Source organism: Ovis canadensis, chromosome 20 (assembly GCF_042477335.2).
Source record: "Ovis canadensis isolate MfBH-ARS-UI-01 breed Bighorn chromosome 20, ARS-UI_OviCan_v2, whole genome shotgun sequence".
Classification (NCBI taxonomy): domain Eukaryota; kingdom Metazoa; phylum Chordata; class Mammalia; order Artiodactyla; family Bovidae; genus Ovis; species Ovis canadensis.
Window position 1 is genome coordinate 48,988,944 of NC_091264.1, and position 22,119 is coordinate 49,011,062.

General features: G+C 39.3%; 1 non-coding gene and 1 pseudogene across 1 annotated transcript; one reads left to right on the plus strand and one right to left on the minus strand.

Annotated features, from left to right (window-relative positions):
- Positions 1 to 922: 922 nt before the first annotated feature.
- On the minus strand, positions 923 to 19,107 carry LOC138425105 (placental prolactin-related protein 3-like; annotated as a pseudogene).
- On the plus strand, positions 17,159 to 17,267 carry LOC138426121 (U6 spliceosomal RNA). The gene has a single exon (XR_011251545.1). It is a non-coding gene; the product is annotated as a U6 spliceosomal RNA (small nuclear RNA).
- Positions 19,108 to 22,119: the final 3,012 nt, after the last annotated feature.

Consider the following 22,119-nt stretch of genomic DNA (forward strand, 5'->3'; position numbering starts at 1 on the left):
ATTTCATATGATGAAATCCTGATTCCCATGCTTATGGTATCCATAGGTGGGGCCTTTGTGAGGTGATGGAGTTTTAAGGATGGAGACTCCTCAATGAGATGAGTGCTTTTATATATAAGAGACGCACAGAGCTCTGAGCCCTCCCCCATTATGTGACCAGAATAGACCCTGCATGTCCATGGTATGGAAATCGATTTCTGTTGTTTTTAAGCCTGTGATATTTTGTTATAGCAACCCAGAAGGACTAAGACAGCATTCTAACAATCTTTAGAGAGTTCAGTAAACCTCATGCTATTTATACAAAGGTGCAAAGCATTTGTATTGTCTGGTGTAACACTGTGATAGTTGGCTGACAGATCGTGGCTGGGTTTCATAAAAAATTCTGAGAATTCAGTCTTCTTGGTAGCATGACCAGAACCATGAACAATTGTCTAATACTTTGATTCTAATAACTTGACCCCAAATACTTGGCTGTGATTCTTACATAACCTCTTAAAGGTCTTCGTTGTAAAGCCAGCTTCTGCTATTTGTGACTAATTTTAATAGGAGCTTCATTCTCTCAATGTAGGGGTGGATTTTCTTTTGATTTTCTATTAAATGATAAAAAATCTTAAGAAATTGCCCTCTTAGACTTTGACATCTCTACAGAGTCTGTGTTTATTTTTTTAAGAGGAGACCAATTTCACAGAGCATGAGTTATACGGAGAGTGGTAGGACGGGGGTTCAGGATTGGGAATTCGTGTACACCCATGGCGGATTCATGTCAACGTATGGCAAAACCAATACATATTGTAAAGTTAAAAAAAATAAATAAAAAATAAAGAGCAAAAAGAAAAAAAAATCTAAGGAAAGAAGAAAAGGAAAGCTTGCTCTGGGATAGATCATTATGACCACCTCAGAGCTGGATGGGATGGATGTGGATTTAGCACGTGTTGTTGATTCGACACAATAGGATCTCAGTATAAATGTCAACTTTCCATGAATCCCTCTGCAGGCACTTGAACAGGTCATAAAAGGCAGAATGAAGAATATCTTCATCGCGGGACACCAGGGATGGGAGTTCTGACCAGAATATGAGATCCTCGGTCAGCCGCCTTATTGGAAAAATAATCTGCATACCCAAGGGATAATGACTTCTTATGTGTTTTTAATTAGTATTTGCTAATTTTTTTTTTTTTACTTCTAATTATCAAAATAAGATTTGGGGAAGACATACGAATATAAAACTCTCTAGATATGGATTTTGGAACCAGCCTATGAGAAAACTAAGAGAAATCTAAAATTTAGAAACGTAACTCAAGTTTAGTTTTAATTTTCTCTTTTCTTCCTTCTCACTCTCATCCTTTGATTTGAAGAGAACAGAGAAAGAAGACAAGTGGAATTTCAATAGCAGATGTCCTGGGTTACTTTGAAGAAAATGCTCATCTGGTAACTTCTTCTTCTTCTTCTTTTTTTTTTTAAAGACCTTTCACTTTTATTTTTTTATTTTTTTTATTTTTTATTTTTTAATTTTTTTAATTTTAAAATCTTTAATTCTTACATGCATTCCCAAACATGAACCCCCCTCCCACCTCCCTCCCCATAACATCTCTCTGGGTCATCCCCATGCACCAGCCCCAAGCATGCTGTATCCTGCGTCAGACATAGACTGGCGATTCAATTCTTACATGATAGTATACATGTTAGAATGCCATTCTCCCAAATCATCCCATCCTCTCCCTCTCCCTCTGAGTCCAAAAGTCCATTATTCACATCTGTGTCTTTTTTCCTGTCTTGCATACAGGGTCGTCATTGCCATCTTTCTAAATTCCATATATATGTGTTAGTATACTGTATTGGTGTTTTTCTTTCTGGCTTACTTCACTCTGTATAATCGGCTCCAGTTTCATCCATCTCATCAGAACTGATTCAAACGAATTCTTTTTAATGGCTGAGTAATACTCCATTGTGTGTATGTACCACAGCTTTCTTATCCATTCATCTGCTGATGGACATCTAGGTTGTTTCCATGTCCTGGCTATTATAAATAGTGCTGCGATGAACATTGGGATACATGTGTCTCTTTCAATTCTGGTTTCCTTGGTGTGTATGCCCAGAAGGGGGATTGCTGGGTCATAAGGTAGTTCTATTTGCAATTTTTTAAGGAATCCCCACACTGTTCTCCATAGTGGCTGTACTAGTTTGCATTCCCACCAACAGTGTAGGAGGGTTCCCTTTTCTCCACACCCTCTCCAGCATTTATTGCTTGCAGACTTTTGCACCACAGCCATTCTGACTGGTGTGTAGTGGTACCTCATTGTGGTCCTGATTTGCATTTCTCTAATAATGAGTGATGTTGAGCATCTTTTCATGTGTTTGTTAGCCATCCGTATGTCTTCTTGGGAGAAATGTCTATTTAGTTCTTTGGCCCATTTTTTGATTGGGTCGTTTATTTTTCTAGAATTGAGCTGCATAAGTTGCTTGTATATTTTTGAGATTAGTTGTTTGTCAGTTGCTTCATTTGTTATTATTTTCTCCCATTCAGAAGGCTGTCTTTTCACCTTGCTTCTATTTTCCTTTGTTGTGCAGAAGCTTTTAATTTTAATTAGATCCCATTTGTTTATTTTTGCTTTTATTTCCAGAATTCTGGGAGGTGGATCATAGAGGATCCTGCTGTGATTTATGTCAGAGAGTGTTTTGCCTATGTTCTCCTCTAGGAGTTTTATAGTTTCTGATCTTACATTTAGATCTTTAATCCATTTTGAGTTTATTTTTGTGTGCGGTGTAAGAAAGTGATCTAGTTTCATTCTTTTACAAGTGGTTGACCAGTTTTCCCAGCACCACTTGTTAAAGAGATTGTCTTTACTCCATTGTATATTCTTGCCTCCTTTGTCAAAGATAAGGTGTCCATATGTGTGTGGATTTATCTCTGGGCTTTCTATTTTGTTCCATTGATCTATATTTCTTTCTTTGTGCCAGTACCATACTATCTTGATGACTGTGGCTTTGTAGTAGAGCCTGAACTCAGGCAAGTTGATTCCTCCAGTTCCATTCTTCTTTCTCAAGATTGCTTTGGCTATTCGAGGTTTTTTGTATTTCCATACAAATCTTGAAATTATTTGTTCTAGTTCTGTGAAAAATATGGCTGGTAGCTTGATAGGGATTGCATTGAATTTGTAAATTGCTTTGGGTAGTATACTCAATTTTCACTATATTGATTCTTCCAATCCATGAACATGGTATATTTCTCCATCTATTAGTGTCCTCTTTGATTTCTTTCATCAGTGTTTTAAAGTTTTCTATATACAGGTCTTTAGTTTCTTTAGGTAGATATATTCCTAAGTATTTTATTCTTTTTGTTGAAATGGTGAATGGAATTGTTTCCTTAATTTCTTTTTCTACTTTCTCATTATTAGTGTATAGGAATGCAAAGGATTTCTGTGTGTTGATTTTATATCCTGCAACTTTACTATATTCATTGATGAGCTCTAGTAATTTTCTGGTGGAGTCTTTAGGGTTTTCCATGTAGAGGATCGTGTCATCTGCAAACAGTGTGAGTTTTACTTCTTTTCCAATTTGGATTCCTTTTATTTCTTTTTCTGTTCTGATTGCTGTGGCCAAAACTTCCAGAACTATGTTGAATAGTAGCAGTGAAAGTGGACACCCTTGTCTTGTTCCTGACTTTAGGGGAAATGCTTTCAATTTTTCACCATTGAGGATAAAGTTTGCTGTGGGTTTGTCATATATAGCTTTTATTATGTTGAGGTATGTTCCTTCTATTCCTGCTTTCTGGAGAGTTTTTATCATAAATGGATGTTGAATTTTGTCAAAGGCCTTCTCTGCATCTATTGAGATAATCATATGGTTTTTATTTTTCAATTTGTTAATATGGTGAATTACATTGATTGATTTGTGGATATTGAAGAATCCTTGCATCCCTGGGATAAAGCCCACTTGGTCATGGTGTATGATCTTTTTAATGTGTTGTTGGATTCTGATTGCTAGAATTTTGTTGAGGATTTTTGCATCTATGTTCATCAGTGATATTGGCCTGCAGTTTTCTTTTTTTTGTAGTATCTTTGTCAGGTTTTGGTATTAGCGTGATGGTGGCCTCATAGAATGAGTTTGGAAGTTTACCTTCCTCTGAAATTTTCTGGAAGAGTTTGAGTAGGATAGGTGTTAGCTCTTCTCGAAATTTTTGGTAGAATTCAGCTGTGAAGCCGTCTGGACCTGGGCTTTTGTTTGCTGGAAGATTTCTGATTACAGTTTCAATTTCCGTGCTTGTGATGGGTCTGTTAAGATTTTCTATTTCTTCCTGGTTCAGTTTTGGAAAATTGTACTTTTCTAAGAATTTGTCCATTTCTTCCACGTTGTCCATTTTATTGGCATACAACTGCTGATAGCAGTCTCTTATGATCCTTTGTATGTCTGTGTTGTCTGTTGTGATCTCTCCATTTTCATTTCTAATTTTATTGATTTGATTTTTCTCTCTTTGCTTCTTGATGAGTCTGGCTAATGGTTTGTCAATTTTATTTATCCTTTCAAAGAACCAGCTTTTGGCTTTGTTGATTTTTGCTATGGTCTCTTGTTTCTTTTGCATTTATTTCTGCCCTAATTTTTAAGATTTCTTTCCTTCTACTAACTCTGGGGTTCTCCAATTCTTCCTTTTCTAGTTGCTTTAGGTGTAGAGTTAGGTTATTTATTTGACTTTTTTCTTGTTTCTTGAGGTATGCCTGTATTGCTATGAACTTTCCTCTTAGCACTGCTTTTATAGTGTCCCACAGGTTTTGGGTTGTTGTGTTTTCATTTTCATTCGTTTCTATGCATATTTTGATTTCTTTTTTGATTTCTTCTGTGATTTGTTGGTTATTCAGAAGTGTGTTGTTCAACCTCCATATGTTGGAATTTTTAATAGTTTTTCTCGTGTAATTGAGATTTAATCTTAATGCATTATGGTCAGAAAAGATGCTTGGGATGATTTCAATTTTTTTGAATTTACCAAGGCTAGATTTATTGCCCAGGATGTGATCTATCCTGGACAAGGTTCCATGAGCACTTGTAAAAAAGGTGAAATTCATTGTTTTGGGGTGAAATGTCCTATAGATATCAATTAGGTCTAACTGATCTAATGTATCATTTAAAGTTTGCGTTTCTTTGTTAATTTTCTGTTTAGTTGATCTGTCCATAGGTGTGAGTGGGGTATTAAAGTCTCCCACTATTATTGTGTTATTGTTGATTTCCCCTTTCATACTTGTTAGCATTTGTCTTACATATTACGGTGCTCCTATATTGGGTGCATATATATTTATAATTGTTATATCTTCTTCTTGGATTGTTCCTTTGATCATTATGTAGTGGCCTTCTTTGTCTCTTTTCACAGCCTTTGTTTTAAAGTCTATTTTATCGGATATGAGTATTGCCACTCCTGCTTTCTTTTGGTCTCTATTTGCGTGGTATATCTTTTTCCAGACCTTCACTTTCAGTCTGTATGTGTCCCTTGTTTTGAGGTGGGTCTCTTGTAAGCAGCATATAGAGGGGTCTTGTTTTTGTATCCATTCAGCCAGTCCTTGTCTTTTGGTTGGGGCGTTCAACCCATTTACGTTTAAGGTAATTATTGATAAGTATGATCCTGTCACCATTTACTTTATTGTTTTGGGTTCGGGTTTATACACCCTTTTCGTGTTTCCTGTCTAGAGAATATCCTTTAGAATTTGTTGGAGAGCTGGTTTGGTGGTGCTGAATTCTCTCAGCTTTTGCTTGTCTGTAAAGCTTTTGATTTCTCCTTCGTATTTGAATGAGATCCTTGCTGTGTAGTCATCTGGGCTGTAGGTTATTTTCTTTCATCACTTTAAGTATGTCTTGCTATTCCCTCCTGGCCTGAAGAGTTTCTATTGAAAGATCAGCTGTTATCCTTATGGGAATCCCCTTGTGTGTTTGTTGTTTTTCCCTTGCTGCTTTTAATATTTGTTCTTTGTGTTTGATCTTTGTTAATTTGATTAATATGTGTCTTGGGGTGTTTCGTGCCACGGCCAGCACAAACAAGAGTCGCACCTGCACAGGGAGAGAACAGAGCGTCCCCGCTAAGAAAATAAGAGAGAGACAAAAGATGGGGTTGAGAGGATCAGACCAAAATGGCTGATGCCTTTCTTTATTGTGCTGCAGTATATATAGGATAAAGTACGTGACTTATGACATTTACAAGGTTGTTTTTAATCTCAGGATACAATCACCAGACCCTTACCATTGTGTACAGAACATAATAAGATAATCTATCTTCTATGAAGTGTTGCAGGAACTAGACATCCTGGAGCCTTAAGGGCTATAAAAATTCTTCAGGGGGGCGGGACAGGGAGCTTAGGAACATGCCTAAGGCTCTGCATAACCTGCCGAGCAGCTCCCAAGACTTGACCCTTCATGGGCAGTCCCCCGCAGTTTCGCTTTGGGTTTATCCTATTTGGAACTCTGTGTTTCTTGGACTTGGGTGATTATTTCCTTCCCCATTTTAGGGAAGTTTTCAGCTATTATCTCCTCAAAGATTTTCTCATGATCTTTCCTTCTGTCTTCTTCTTCTGGGACTCCTATAATTCGAATGTTGGAGCGTTTCATATTGTCCTGGAGGTCTCTGAGATTGTCCTTGTTTCTTTGAATTCGTTTTTCTAGTTTCCTCTCTCATTCATTTATTTCTACCATTCTATCTTCTATTTCACTAATCCTATCTTCTGCCTCTGTTATTCTACTATTTGTTGCCTCCAGAGTGTTTCTGATCTCATTTTTGCGTTATTCATTATATTTTGACTCTTTTTTATTTCTTCTAGGTCCTTGTTAAACCTTTCTTGCATCTTCTCAATCCTTGTCTCTAGGCTATTTATCTGTGATTCCATTTTGATTTCAAGATTTTGGATCATTTTCACTATCAATATTCGGAATTCCTTCTCAGGTAGATTCCCTACTTCTTCCTCTTTTGTTTGGTTTGGTGGGCAACTCTTCTGTTCCTTTACCTGCTGAGTATTCCTCTGTCTCTTCATCTTGGTTATATTGCTGTGTTTGGGTTGACCTTCTTATATTCTGGTAATTTGTGGAGTTCTCTTTATTATGGAGCTTCCTCACTGTGGGTGGGTTGTATCAGTGGCTTGTCAAGGTTTCCTGGTTAGGGAGGCTTGTGTTGGAGTTCTGGTGGGTGGAGCTGGGTTTCTTCTCTCTGGAGTGCAGTGGAGTGACCCATAATGGGTTATGAGACATCAAAGGTTTTGGGATAATTTTGAGCTGCTTGTATATTGAAGCTCAGGGGAGTGTTCCTGTGTTGCTGGAGAATTTGCATGGTATGTCTTGTTTGGGAACTTGTTGGCCCTTGGGTGGAGCTTGGTTTCGGTGTAGGTATGAAAGCATTTGATGAGCTCCTATTGCTTAATGTTCCCTGATTTCAAGAGTTCTCTAATGTTTTCAGGCTTTGAATTTAAGCCTCCTGCTCCTGGTTTTCAGTTTTATTTTTACAGTAGCCTCTAGACTTCTCCACCTATACTGCACCGATGATAAAACATCTAGGTTAAAGATGAAAATTTTCTCCACATTGAGGGACACTCAGAGAGGTTCACTGAGTTACAAGGAGAAGAGAAGATGGAGGGGGTAGTTAGAGGTAACTGGAATGAGATGTGGTGAGATCAAAAGAGGAGAGAGCAAGCTAGCCAGTAGTCACTTCCTTATGTGCACTCTATAGTCTGGACCGCTCAGAGGTATTTACAGACTTATACGGGGAAGAGGAGAGGGAGGAAGTAGACAGAGGTGACAAGGAGGATAAGAGAGAGGAATGAGAAGGAGAGAGACAAATCCTGCCAGTAACCAGTTCCTTAGGTGTTCTCCACTGTCTGGAACACACAGAGATTCACAGAGTTGGATAGAGAAGAGATGGGGGGGGGGGGGGAAAGAGACAGAGGTCACCTGGTGGAGAAAAAGGAGAGTCCAAAGGAGGAGAGAGTGGTCAAGCCAGTAATCTCACTCTCAGGTAAACTTGGGTAGTGAAGTTTGGGTTTTTAAATGTACAAAATTGACAACAAAAACCTAAGAGCAAAGATTAAAAATCTAGAGTAGAGGTTGGATTTTCAAAGATACAATATTAAAGTAAAGCAGAAGGAAAAAGGAAGAAAGAAAAAAAGAAACAAACAAGAATTATTTAAAAAACAAAAACAAACAAACAAACAAAAACACAAAAAACCACCAACAATCATCCAAAGACTATATATGGTGTTTGCCTTAAAAAAAAAAAAGGCTTTTTTTAAAAAAATAGTAATAGTGGGTTATAGAAATAAAAATTAGAGGAGAAATAGAAGACTTAACTATTAAAAAAAATGTTAGAAAGAAAAAAAAAGAAAAAAGAAAAAAAAAACAAAAAACAAAAAACAGAACAGCAACAAAGAAAGGAATGATTTTAAAAATAGTAAAAATATATCTGGCCCTTCTCTGATGTTGTGGGCAGTGTGGGGTCACTTCCAAGGTGGTTCCCTCTGTTTAACTTCTTCTTTTTGCTGGTTTTTTAGGCTCACTAGTTCAGTCGCGCTGTGGGGACGGGGGATGCTGCAAACAAATAGCACTGTCGTGTGCTCACAGTGTCTCAGCCCCGCTTGACCTGTCCCTTCTCGCTGTGCACAAACCGCTCCGGCTCTACGATGCTCAGCCAGGAACCGTCTGGGGCCGGCCCTAGGCTGCGTGCACTTCCCCGGTCCAAGCCGCTCAGGTTCGGCGCTCAGGCAGCCCTCAGAGGCACAGATTCGGCTGGGACTGCGCTTTGTGCCCTTCCCAGGTCCGAGTAGCTCAGGAGTTTGGTGAGTGCGATCGCCGCAGCTTGTCACATTTTCTGCCACTGCTGCTCAGCTTTCTGTGTGGACCACTGGCACCCCCCGTGAGGCTGAGTGTGACTGTCCAGCACCCCCTGAAGTCTTAGCAAAGGAGCCTGCTTGCAGTTAGGTAAGTAAAGTCTCTCCGGGTCTGCAATTGCCCCTTTCCAGTCCTTACGGCTCTGGCTGCCTGTCCCCGGTGGGGGATGGTCTGCAGCCGGCTTTTTCCGTTCCGTCCTTTGTTCTGTGCTCGGTCCTGGCGGTGTCTTATGTTCAAGCTTTTCGCGTGGTAGCTATCCCACAGTCTGGTTTGCTAGCCCAAGTTAGATCGTTCTGGTTGCGCGTGGGGTGTTCCTGCCCGATTGTTACAAAGCACTGCAGCCCGCGCCTCCCGCTCTTCCCTGCCCTGCCCCCACTTCCCAATGGTGGATGCAGGCGTCTGTGCTGCTTTTTCCACTGGGGGAGTTACTGTTGGGCTTGTAATCTCTTGGTTTTTATTATTTATTTATTTTTCCTTCCTGATATGTTGCCCTCTGTGTTTCCAAGGCTCGCCACAGACTCGGCAGGGAGAGTGTTTCCTGGTGTTTGGAAAGCTCTCTTTTTAAAATTCCCTTCCCGGGACGGGCTTCCCTTCCCGGGACAGAGCTCCCTCCCCACCTCCTTTGTCTCCTTTCTCTTCTTTTATATTTTTTCCTACCTGTTTTTGAGGACAATGGTCTGCTTTTCTGGTTGCCTGATGTCCTCTGCCAGCCTGCAGAAGCTGTTTTGTGGAGTTTGCTCAGCGTTGAAATGTTCTTTTGAGGAATTTGTGAGGGAGAAAGTGGTCTTCCCGTCCTATTCCTCCGCCATCTTTTCTCATCTGGGAAATTCTGTTTTCTAGTTCTCTTACTCTCGAAAATGTTTCAACCACTTGTGCCCAGGAAGAGGCAAGCTTTTGGTGGAATTGTGTGCAATGCAGGGAAGGCTGCACATGTCAAAAATTGCAGTGAAATTCTGATTCCTTTACAGTAGAGTCTATCACTATGAATGACTAGGCTCTTGCTTTATGTAGTAGCAGTCTAGTATATAGAAGTCATTAATATTTTTACAAAATGAGGTATTTCCAAACTCCTTATGCATTACAGAGGTCACCTCTTTCATGAACAAAGTGAGAAAGCCCTCTGCAGGATGCTCACTTGGCTGAATTGCCTCTCTGAGTTCTTGAAGTTCTTTAACTTTTTTCACATTCTCTCTGGCATTTGATAGGATAGTATCTGAGACTTCTTTCATTCTTTGCAGGTCTGTGACTAGATAATACAGAGGTCTATCCAGAAGTACAGTGACATGAATATCCACTTACTAAGGTCTTCATTCTAAGAAACCAGAAGAAACAATCTCATTAAAATAATCATAATTCAGTGGTTTTGGTAACACGTGATCTTTGCTCTCTATGTGTATGCAGAGATATTTGAAGGTAGTAAAAGTTGCAAAACTATAAAATATAAGCTATTAGTTCACACTTTGTGAATTATTAAAACTCTAGGTTATGTTAGGAACTAATTCTTCTGATGAGGTCTAATTTATAACATGAAGAATTTTGTTTTTTCCTCTGAAATTCTATGACCACTCTGTGAGTTCTTTTATGTTGTGTATTTTCATGAGAGAAATCTAAGTATTTATGGCAAGTCAGTACGTGCCTGCAGTGCCTGACCCAGGAAAGAGGGATTCCGCCTGTGCCCACATCACTGTCACCCAGTGATTCATTCATATTAATGAATCAGATGAGTCATTCGTATTGATTTTTGATCAGTAATTGTTTTATGATATTACAACAAAGAGACAATGATGAAGACTTGACATTCCTAAACAGGCTTCTCTCCTCAGCTGATCCCAACACCAGTCCCCTGCTGATATCAGAAGAGTCTGTTTTGTTGACATGTGTCCCGGCAGAAAATGGCACAGCATTGTCTTTAGTAACAGCATCAGTGGGATTCACAATGGAGGGATCCCCCTGCCCCAGTTCACTACTACTAGCAGAATTGAGCCTGAAAATCCCAGGGCCTGACGTTCTCTAGTTAATATGCCTGATTTATTTACAACCATGAACTGTTTTAGTGGTAAAGAACAGAGAACTGAGTAGGATTAAATACAGTAATGCACCTAAAGTGCTCAGTAAAATGTGAGGCCATGTAGTAACTCTCAATAAACTTTAAATTTAAGCTTATTGAAAAACTCCTCCTCTTTTTCCTCTTTGACCTTTTCCTTTACTTGACTATCCTCATTATTAATGAACTTAGTAGAAAATAATGCTGGTATCATTAAGAAAGTTGTAGAGAGAGAAGATAGTATTAAGGGAGGATGCATGTGAAAATATTTTAAATAATGTTAGGAAGAAGGATAATGCAGGAAATCAGAAAAAAGAGATTATAACTGTGAAAATTTGGAGCTTCCATAAATGAATGAGGCTTGATACGTAAACAGTGTTGTCCTCAGAAAAGAGGCAATTGTGGCCATGAGAAGCAAACCAATGTTTATAGGCTGTTGTGGGAGAGACTTACAATTTAAGAATAAAAGGTGACAGAAGAGTCATTGAGAATGACAAATGAAGGAGGTGTCAGAGAAGTAGAAGCAGAATCAAGAGCCTTGACAGGCAGATGCGGTGGCTCCGGTGATGCAGTATAGGATTCCCACGTAGGAGTCACTAGTAACAGGGAGTACTCAAAACTGGAGTGTGTTTCTTACATATTCATGAATTTTTCAGTCTTATATTTTACACATGGAAGTTCCCATTCATTTCCTGTTTTTGTACAGAATAGTGTCTGATGCATTGGTTGAACTAAACTTGTCTGCATGGACATTTTATAGATCTGTTATTTATTTTGCTACTACAGATCTTTAGTCATCCCTTGATTTCGCTCATGCTTAATCAAATGCACAATATAATTTCTTTTCAATTTCTTACCGTTCCTCCACCTTTTCCTGCATGTACATTTACCATTACCTCTACTAACCTGAAGCCTGGTAACCTACATACTGTTTCATTTGATCTGGTGAAAAACCTAGGTGAAAGACTCATGGTCATCTTGAGGGCTTTTTCTCTTTCTTCGGGAATAGGGATGATATTGGTACGGCAGCACTTGGTGGCATTGATATAGTACTGTTTGCCCTGGGCATATTTTTCATGCTGAAAGTGATCAGGCAATTAGTTAGGGTTGTTGGGCATTCAGTAGATAAACCCATTACAGGAACATTAACATGTTTGACATTTGTGTAATTTTTTTTAACAGAGTGCATTACAAAATTTGAAAGTCATTCTTTTCCTATTTTTCTATACATTGTCTCTTAAAAATGATTTTACATCTAACTTTTCTATGTTCAAAATTTTCCCTTCACTATTTTATTATTCTCTTTTCTTTTTATTTTTTAGTATTTGACCCTAATATAGTACTTTGGTACCAATACTTGATGCTTCCCAGGTGACGTAGTGGTAAAGAACATTCCTGCCAATGCACGAGATATAACAAGACTCAGGTTTGACCCCTAGGTGAGAAGCATCCCTTGCAAGAGCGTACAGGAGCACACTCCAGTATTCTTACCTGGCCAATCCTATGGACAAAGGAGCCTCCTGGGCTATAGTCAGTAGCGTTGCAAAGAGTTGGACACAACTGAAGTGAATTAGAATGCATGCATGTACCTATATTTAACCATTTAATCTCTTGTTTACTGTGGGTTTGAGCCAACATATCCCCTTACAGAGAGTTATACAGTTATGACTTTGACTTATCTCTGAATCCACACACCAAAAACCTTAGTGTTCTTCCCAGGTGCAGAATACAATATTGTTTATGGTGACAAAATGGTAGGTCATAAAAACATGGCAAAAAGTTATAGGAAATACTAAGCAATGGACTGAGAATAATAAAAGTAGAAAAATCTAGCTAACACATTGATAGAGAAAAGCTAATGTGTAGTGAAAGCTATGAACATTTAAAGAGATTACTTGGAAGAGTTGGAAAAAAGATGGACAGTCAACAATGGAGGATGAAACAAAAACTAGTGAGTAAAAGAACTATGCGAATTTAATAGAAACCTTTAGCACTGCCTTTTATTACCTGTCTGCTCTACTGTGTACTCTTTGATTGACCTAAAAGAATTATCATACAACTTTCAAATGCCTTCATCAGAAAGAGAATAATTGTTTCCAGTTGTAAACATTCCTATTATAGATCTAAAACTGTTCACTTACAAATCTTAAAACAATAATTTTTAGCATTAAAAAAACTACCATTATTCATTTTTGTGACCGGATTTTAGCTTTGTTTAACGTGTTCCATCCACTCAGTTCACTGCAGAGCAGTTCCTATTTATTGGTTATTTACTCTGAGCCTGGAGAAGAAAGCCCAGAGAGACCCTGAAGCACCAGAAAATCAACATGCTTCCCTTTCCCCAGTCCCACCTTAAAGTGCTTTATGTCAGGTAGTATTATGGACTGAATATGTGTTCTTCAAATTCATGTGTTTGAGCCCTAAGTTCCAAAGTACTGTGTTTTGAAAAGGGTTCCAACATACTGGGATCCCATAGACTTAGCCCACCAGACTCCTCTGTCCATGAGATTGCTCAGGCAAGAATACTGGAGTGACTTGCTGTTCCCTTCTCCAGCGAGTCTTCCAGACCCAGGGAGAGAACCCAAGTCTCTCACATTGCAGGCAGATTCTTTACCATCTGAGCCACCAGCAAAGCCCATTAAGGTTAAATGAGCTCTTAGGGTGGAACACTGACTCAATAGATTTAGTGTCTTCATGAAGCGAAACACCAGAGAATTCTCTCTGTGTCTCTGTGTCTTTTATTTTCTCTCTCTTCCCCACCCACCACCCTGTGTGAGGATGCATGGAGAATCCAGCCTGGGAAGAAATAATTCTTACCGGAACTTCACCTTGCTGGCACCTTTATCTGGGACTTCTAGCCCTCAGAACTGTGAGAATTATTTCTGTTGTTTATCCGACTGTTAAAATAAATTTCTGTTGTTTATTTCACTGAGTCTATTGTATTCTTTTTGGCATTCTTGGCTGACAAATACAAAATCATTTATTTTGGAAATTTACAAAAGAAAAGGAATGAAAGGAAATTGAAAAAGTTATTGCACTTCTTAGGAATCTTTGAGATTTCATGAAACTGATCCTTTCTTCTATTTCCACATCTTAGGATCTGATGACTTCTTTGAACTAGAGCCTGTGTTATATGAAGTTTGGCTGATGTAGCCTTCTTGTTGAAAGGACAATATAGCTCAGTCACTTACGTGAAGGTTCCAACTGGGAGCCTGGCTGGCTACAGTCCATGGGGTCACAAGAGTCAGACATGACTTAGCAACTAAACCACCATCACCACAGTACTTACAAACTCATTGAACATTATGTTGGAATGGGTGGCGATGTCGCAGGACAGCATGGTGGTGTTGAGAAACAGATCTCTAAGGGATTCCAGGGGAATGTCAAACATGTCAGGACAGCAGATCGGGCATGTTTTGCCTTGGCACAGGAGCAGATTAGATATGACCAGCAGCAGCAGCAGGCAGGACCCTGTTTAAATAAAACATGAGCCATTCTGAGTTAATCTAGTCACCTGAGGTTATCAAATCCATCCTGTGGTGGGAAGCCTTCTCTTTCCCTGTTCCTCTGAGCAGGAGTGGTGCTGTAGAAGCTGGGATAGGGAAAAAGGAGGACCTTCCGTGTAAATTTACATGGATGATGATATTTGCACAGATAGATAGTTGGAGAAGCAGGATACTCCCTGTATTTTTGTATTGCTCCCAGAAGTACTTCTGTGTTCTGCAAACATTTGGAACTTAATTCTGAGCCAGAGTGTTTAGGCCATTCTTTTAAGACAGTTTAATGTTGGGATTCTGCAAATCTGAGCAGCGAGGCCAACTAGAAGTTCCTAATTTTTAGACTCTACGTTGACTAATGCTTGCATTTTAGACACTGAAATGACAAGAAAAGTCCAATTGATCTGTGTGGTTTACCATCACACTGGGTTAACAGTAAACACATGACTGACTGATCGCTACTATTGACTAGGAAGAGAATACTAAGAGAAAAAGGATACTTTACTTTGGATCTGCTCATTCACCTTAGTAACCTCATGCATGTCTTTGATACTTTCCCATAAGCTTAAAACATCTTAAAATTTGTGTTTCACAAGAACCCTGTGAGGTAGCCTTAATCTTCACTATGATCATCAAGTTATGTTAATGAAGATGTGATGAATTGGAGAGGGCAAGTAATTTTCCACAGGTCCCATTATTAGCAGATGCAGGTTACTGGGCACCAATACACTCATCTGTTCACTTCCTGATGTCACATCACACATGCCTGTGGCTCTCGGTCTGCATGTGTGTAACAGGAACACATCAGGAGCTTGATGACTGTGCTTAGGAGAAAAATATTTTGTCTTTGACTGCAAAACAACGTGACCCTAGAACATAGGTTTTATCCACTTGTTCTGCTCTGTCTATAAAACACTCACTGTTACAGTCTCTGACAATTATCAGGGTGGGGACTGGTTCTCCTGGCTAGCTTTTCTTCTAGGCACCTTGACAGCTCTTCTACTTTTATTCATCTTTAATCTTCTTGTTACATTTGTTTCTTCAATAAAACAGCAAATAAATCTCCAAATTTAATAGAAGAATATTACCTGGTCAGTACCCAGGATAACGTCATTGGCTCTGTGAACAAAGCCTGCCCTTTACTGACTTAGACTTTTTAGGGACAAAATTTATCTGTCTGGTCAGGAGTACATCCTGAGAAACCATGGGGCTTAGTTTGTGTAACTATTTCCAAACATCTCCTCTTTGATAGGAGAACTAGACCTTCATGCTTCCATGATGTATTATAATATTTCAGTAATTATTCCTGGCCCTACATTTGGCCAACAGAAGCATAAAATCGTAGACTCTTGCAAGCGTGATTTTAATATTACTTTTCTTGTGCGTCCTTTTTAAGTAAGCAGAATTTAAGACTGAAGTGAGCAAGAACTGAGTTTGGACAAGAGAACTGATAAAGTAGAGATTTTATCCTCGTGAATGAGATGGGAAAATGATTCATTTTCCAATTTACCAGAAGAGTGGTAATTTACTTAAGGATAAGATATCAGCATTTACTAGGTTTTCTCTGCTCTTAGTTAGTTTAAAGGGGGAAGGTATATAAGAATAAAAAGTTCATTTAAAACAATGGAGTATTACTCAGCTATTAAAAAGAATATATTTGAATCAGTTCTAATGAGATGGATGAAACTAGAGCCGATTATACAGAGTGAAGTAAGCCAGAAAGAAAATCACCAATACAGTATACTAACACATATATATGAAATTTAGAAAGATGGTAATGATAACCCTGTATGCAAGACAGCAAAAGACACAGATGTGTAGAGTGGACTTTTGGACTCTGAGGGAGAGGGAGAGGGTGGGATGACTTGGGAGAATGGCATCGAAATGTATACTATCATGTAAGAAATGAATCGCCAGTCTATGTTTGATGCAGGATGCAGGATGCTTGGGGCTGATGCATGGGGATGAGTCGGAGGGATGATGTGGGGTGGGAGGTGGGAGAGGGGTTCATGTTTGGGAGCTCATGTACACCCGTGGCGAATTCATGGCAATGTATGCCAAAACCAATACAGTATTGTAAAGTAAAATGAAGTAAAAATAAAAATTAAGAAAACCCTGAGAATTAGATGCAAAAAAAATAATAAAATAAAATTAGGTGATGGAAATAAAAGAAGTGGTTCTCAAAAGGAAGACATATAAGTTGGAGAAATTTGGGACTTTATCTCTCATCAACTAAAGAGTTTACTGTGACAGGCAAGGAGAATAATAGCTTGTATACATAGACATAATTGTGTGCATATATTTCTGTGTAAGTATACATGTTTTATGCCTAAATATATGCTTAATTCCTTCATGGAACTTTAGACTTTATAAAATTCGAGTTTATAAGAGGCAGTAAACATAGCTGCTGCTTCTGCTGCTAAGTTTCTTCAGTCGTGTCCAACTCTGTGCGACCCCATAGATGGCAGCCCATCAGGCTCCCCCGTCCCTGGGATTCTCCAGGCAAGAACACTGGAGTGGGTTGCCATTTCCTTCTCCAAAGCATGAAAGTGAAAGTAAAGTTGTTCAGTCGTGTCCGACTCTTCGCGACCCCATGGACTGCAGCCTACCTGGCTCCTCTAACCATGGGATTTTCCAGGCAAGAGTACTGGAATGGGGTGCCATTGCCTCCTCCAAGTAAATATAGCAGAATACCCTAATTCCTAATGTAATTGATCATTTATTGGTAGATAACTATTTGATTTTTTTTTTCTGTTAAAATGTTATTCGTGTGTTTGCTTTGGTATCACATATATTAAATAATTGGAATAATACTGAGAAGATCAGCATGGCCCCGGCCCAAGGATGACACACACATTTGTGAAGTCGTCCATATTTTTCTGTAACAACTTCGAGGGTTGAGATTGGAAGGAAGGTGGCAAGGAGGTTAAAGAAAGAGGGGACATAGGTATACCAATGGCTAATTCAAGTTGATATTTGGCCAAAAGCAGTACAGTATTGTAAAGCAATTACACTTCAATTAAATATCAAGTAATTCAATCATTAAAACTGTTATTGGGGATCATATAACAGGTTCACATATCCATTGTATGACTAAAGAGGATCTGACTGGAAACTGATGACATCAATTATCATTGGTTAATGATTCATTTGAACTCTGGGAGTTGTTGATGGACAGGGAGGCCTGGTGTGCTGCCATTTATGGGGTCGCAAAGAGCAGGACACGACTGAGTGACTGAACTGCAATGAGTGATTCATTAACTTTATAGTTGAATGAGAAAAGTAAACTAACAAACACTACTGTCTGTGATTCAGTGCCATAGCAAGCTATAATCCTTGTCTGCGTTCACTTTTAGGTGGTATAGTGCCCAAACTTTGAAACAGAGCCTGTTCCCAGAAGCACAGTCATGAGTCCTACCCAGGGTGTTTGTTCTTGATGCTGGAGGCTTCTGTTCACTGGTCACTAAGGCTGAAATTTTCTCTCCTGAGCATTTTCTGGTTCTATCATGTGCACAAGTTTTTATATTTTGATTTTTAATTTGATTCTCTTATTGTTTTGATCAGACTACCAACTCCCTTTACAATTTATTTTTCAGACTCTTTTGTGCTTTGATTTTTCTGATGCTCATTAGTGTATTTGCTTCCATGCCTACCTCTCTGAGTAGTTTTCAGCATCTACATAAACCCTACCCCATTCTCTGATGTCTGGATGTTGGGGTTTAGCATCAGCATAATTTTATGAACTTCATTTTCCTTCTGGTGCAGTTTCCGGTATACAGCTTAAGCTGGTTGGCTCCCATCTGGCTTGTTCATGTTGTCTCCAAAAATTAGAGAACTCTGCTTTCTTTCTAGGCAATACTGCCCCTTGTTTGGATACCATTGCTAATTTTCTGTGATTTCCCTTCCTGCCCCATCAGCTTTGTCTTTCTCAATCTACTGTAACTTGAGTTCTACGTGTCTCTATGTTGGATTTTTAAAGGTTACATATTTTCATGTATAAAAAATTAATAAGGTCTGAGGATCTAAGTTTGAGCTTCATGATCTAATTGTGAGATTGAAAAAGCTCTGGGAGGTTGTTATGGACAGGGAAGCCTGTGTTGCCACAGTCTATGGGTCACAAAGAGTTGGACACCGCTGAATGACTGACTGAACTGAAGAGAGTGGAACTTACCTGTGTTCTCCTCAAAAAGCAAAAGATAAACATGTGTGGTGATGGCAGTGTTACTTAATAGAAAGGGAAACTCGTTTCTAACACATGTACAAATGGGGGTGGACAAGATGACGGAGGGGTAGGTGGAAGTGGGGTACACCTCTCTCCACCGATGCATCAAGAACATTCAAAAATACAGCAGTTCTCACAGAAGACCAGGGGAACGCTGGCAGGACTCCCTGAATAATGAGAAGGAATATCTGGATCCATAAAGAACTCAGTAGGACAAAGGAAAGAAGGGACAAGGAGGAAGGGGAAAGAAGGAGGAGAGCAAGTGGGACCAGCCTGCACCTGGGGGAGAAGGAGCTGAAGCTCAGGGAAAAGATCCCTGCATCCATGGCCGTCCACTGGGATGGGAGAGGCATTTGAAGCTGTTGGGGAGTGAACTAATTATCTGGGACAGTCTGAACAGAGTGAGAACCACACAGACAAGCCATGCTGCAGCCTTTCATACCTCAGACAGGGTTGTAAGTCCACTGGTGTCCACGGAAGCTGGGAGCTGGAGCCATGAGGATTGCAGAATGATCCCAGGGTGAGGACTCCTGTTGATTGTGGGGAGTCAGCCTGATGGGATGGGATGGGATGGGATGTGATGGAGGAAATCTGCTGCATGGAATGCTTCTTAAGGAAAGCCATGAGACCACTAAAGTAGTGTTCTACTGCCTGTGGAGTAGAGCTATCTCTTTCTCCATGCTGGTACCTGTAGGGTGAGCAATAGAGAAAGACATCAGTGAGGGTGGTCCTTGAGTGCCTGATACACCAAGCAATGGAGAATTTTGAATGTCTATATACCTGCCCCTACCCTATTCTCTGGCCAAATTTTGGGTTTTAACATTGTAATGTTTTTTGAACTTAAATTTCTTCTGGCAGAGTTTCTGGTTTACAAATAAAGCTATTTCTTCACATCTGGCTTGATCTTGGTGTTTCAAGAAACTTTGAGAACCTTCCTTCCTCTCAAGGCAATATTGCCCTTTACTTTACTAACATTGCTGACTTCCATACTTTCATTCTTGACTAATATGTCTTTCTCTATTCACTATAACTTTAGTAGTATGGGTCCCTGTGTTAATATTAATATTTATAAAAAATTTTAACCTGATGCAGTTGAGAACCAAAGGGACTACAGTTACAACAGTAGTAATAAATTACCCCCAAATTATAATCCATTAATGCTCCCATTTAAAACTGATTTTCTATCTATATATTATTCAGGTCTCTTAACTCATTTTCCTTCCTAGGTAGCTCAATTTTGAAATGAAATATAGAAAACAATGGAGTGGTAAACTCAGGAAATTACCTTCCTTTTGATATGCCTCATTAGTAAGTATGCATATATTAGGGGTTTTTTCCCCAGTGGGGCTGTTATTAGTAAATATCATAGCTCACTGTGGGGTGATTGCTATTCACTGAAGAATGTACACATTGAACTGTAATTGTCAAACATGTGAGTGGAGATGAAGAAATTAATGCCAGGAAGGGGCAGGCTTTTGTTGTTCTAGAAGGAAAACCTTGCTATGTCTCTCATCTACAGTCTAATCTTCAAATGTATTAAAACTCTTACTTTCCCTCAGTTCAGTTCAGTCACTCAGTCGTGTCTGACTCTTTGCGACCCCATGAATCACAGCACACCAGGCCTCTCTGTCCATCACCATCTCCCAGAGTTCATTCAGTCTCATGTCCATCGAGTCCGTGATGCCATCCAGCCAGCTCATCCTCGGTCATCCCCTTCTCCTCCTGCCCCCAATCTCTCCCAGCATCAGGGTCTTTTCCAATGAGTCAACTCTTCGCATGAGGTGGCCAAGGTACTGGAGCTTCAGCTTTAGCATCATTCCTTCCAAAGAAATCCCAAGGTTGATCTCCTTCAGAATGGACTGGTTGGATCTCTTTGCAGTCCAAGGGACCCTCAAGAGTCTTCTCCAACACCACAGTTCAAAAGCATCAATTCTTCGGTGCTCAGCCTTCTTCACAGTCCAACTCTCACATCCATACATGACCACAGGAAAAACCATAGCCTTGACTAGATGGACTTTAGTCGGCAAAGTAATGTCTCTGCTTTTGAATATACTATCTAGGTTGGTCATAACTTTTCTTCCAAGGAGTAAGTGTCTTTTAATTTCATGGCTGCAGTCACCATCTGCAGTCATTTTGGAGCCCAAAAAAATAAAGTCTGACACTGTTTCTACTGTTTCCCCATCTATTTCCCATTAAGTGATGGGACCAGATGCCATGATCTTCGTTTTCTAAATACTGAGCTTTAAGCCAACATTTTCGCTCTCCTCTTTCACTTTCATCAAGAGGCTTTTTAGCTCCTCTTCACTTTCTGCCATAAGGGTGGTGTCATCTGCATATCTGAGGTGACTGGTATTTCTCTCGGCAATCTTGATTCCAGCTTGTGTTTCTTCCAGTCCAGCGTTTCTCATGATGTACTTTGCATATAAGTTAAATAAGCACGGTGACAATATACAGCCTTGACATCCTTCTTTTCCTATTTGGAACCAGTCTGTTGTTCCATATCCAGTTCTAACTGTTGCTTCCTGACCTGCATACAATTTCTCAAGAGGCAGATTAGGTGGTCTGGTATTCCCATCTCTTTCAGAATTTTCCACAGTTTATTGTGACCCACATAGTCAAAGGCTTTGGCATAGTCAATAAAGCAGAAATAGATGTTTTTCTGGAACTCTCTTGCTTTTTCCATGATCCAGCGGGTGTTGGCAATTTGATCTCTGGTTCCTCTGCCTTTTCTAAAACCAGCTTGAACATCAGGGAGTTCACAGTTCACGTATTGCTGAAGCCTGGCTTGGATTTACTTTCCCATAATCCATTAAAAATTTGGATTATTTGGGATTTTTTGCCCTTGAGTTGTATGTCTCATGTATTTTTGGATATAAGCCCTTATCAAATATATGATTTGGAAATATCTTCTATCAATCTGTAAATTGCCATTTGATTTTGTTGATGTTTCTTTGTTTGGAGTTTGATGTCATCCCATTTGTATGCTTTTGCAATTGTTGCCTTTGCTTTTGGTGTGAAACCCAAGAACTCGTTGCAAAAACCAATGGCAAGAAGATTACTTCAATGTTTTCTTCTGGGGGTTTAATCTCTTAAAGTCTTATGTTCAACTTTTATCCCATTTTTAGTAGATTTTTTTGTATGGCAAAACACAGAGGCACAGTTTCGTTTTTTCATAGGACTATAGACTTTTCCCAGTGCCACTTTTGAAAAGATGTCCTTCCCCACTGGATATTCTGGCTCCTTTTTCATAAGCTAACTGACAATAAATGGGTATTTCCCTTTCTATCTTCGTTGATCTGTTGATCTATGTGTTTATTTTTGTGCCAGAAGCAAATCATTCTCTCTTGATTGCTATAGCTTTCTAGCACAATTTGAAATCAGCAACCCTAGTCTCAAAATTTGTTCTTTTTTCTCAAGATCACTTCTATCTTTGGTGTTTTGTGATTTAATGCAGCAGAATAGACCAAAAGAGATGGAGAAAAGTACACAGAAGAACTATACAAATAAAT